Consider the following 1,258-nt stretch of genomic DNA (forward strand, 5'->3'; position numbering starts at 1 on the left):
AGGTTGGACATATGAGGCAAAGAATATCACACAATGCAATTCCAATTTTAGTCCAGCAGTCTCAAGACAGATTAACAAAGCACAATTATTCAGTTACTTCAAATAGCTTCTCAGTCAAGTGAAAAATCTAAGCTCAGTTCAGCAGCATAAATAAACCTCTGGTTTTCTCAACTGTCCAGCAAACTTTATCTCAGAGTAGTTACAATTCAGCTTTTCAGTCAATCATCCAGCAAGCAAAACCTTTAAGTGTGGCTCCATCTCCAATGTTCTTCAGGTCAGTTACTTCACAGAAGTGCCACAGTCTCTTCATCCTCTTTCCACCACTGTCTTTCACAGCTTCTTCACAGTCTCTCCACCTCCCCATTGTGGAAAGCACTCTCTCTTATATTGGTCCCACAGCTGTTGATGATTTGCAAGACTTTGTGTCTACAGTTAAAGAAGCTGGAAACCATGACTCCCAATGGCAGATAATGCAATGGCTAGAAAAGCCAATCAAGAGTTCTGACACCACATAAACCATCTTCATAATCTCCATCATGTTGCAGTCACTGTGTCAAACTATCTCATTGAGGCTCTTCCTGTCTTCCAACAACCTTTTCAAGCATCCTATTCCAAGGACTAGTGACTTTTCCTGACAACATGACCAAGAGATATGATATGAAGTCTAGCAGTATTTTGCTTCTAAGCTGCATTCTGGCTGCACTAATACAAAAAAGATCTTTTTCCTTCTTTTAGGAGTCCATAATATATTCAATAACACCTGAATTTCAGAACCATCTCAGGAATAGGTTTGAGGCCTTGAACATTAGTGAGCAAAGACCACATGAGTTGTGGAATGATATCAAGGGTATCATCCAGGAAGAGTGCAGACTGTCATTGCAAAGACAGAAGAGGAAGTGAAGACCAAAATGGATGTCAGAAGAGACTCTGAAAATTGCACTGGAGCACAGAGAAGCCAAAGCACAAGGAAGAATTCAAGATACTAAAGAGTTGAATAGAAAATTTCAAAAGGCAGCACAGGATGACAAAGCAAGATATTACAATGAAATGTGCAAGGAGTTGGAGTCAGAAAATCAGAAGGGCCTAACTCGCTCAGCATTTCTTAAGCTCAAGGAACTGAAGAACAAATTCAAATCTCGAGTTGCTATAATCAAGGATGCTTTCAGCAGAATGTTAAATGATCCAGGAAGTATTAAAAGAAGATGGAAAGAATATACTGAGTCCCTGCATTGAAAGGAATTGGCAGACACAGAAGATT

The sequence above is a fragment of the Elephantulus edwardii genome, unplaced genomic scaffold (genome assembly GCF_000299155.1).
Source record: "Elephantulus edwardii isolate Elephantulus edwardi_28Jun2011 unplaced genomic scaffold, EleEdw1.0 scaffold00049, whole genome shotgun sequence".
In the NCBI taxonomy this organism is placed as follows: domain Eukaryota; kingdom Metazoa; phylum Chordata; class Mammalia; order Macroscelidea; family Macroscelididae; genus Elephantulus; species Elephantulus edwardii.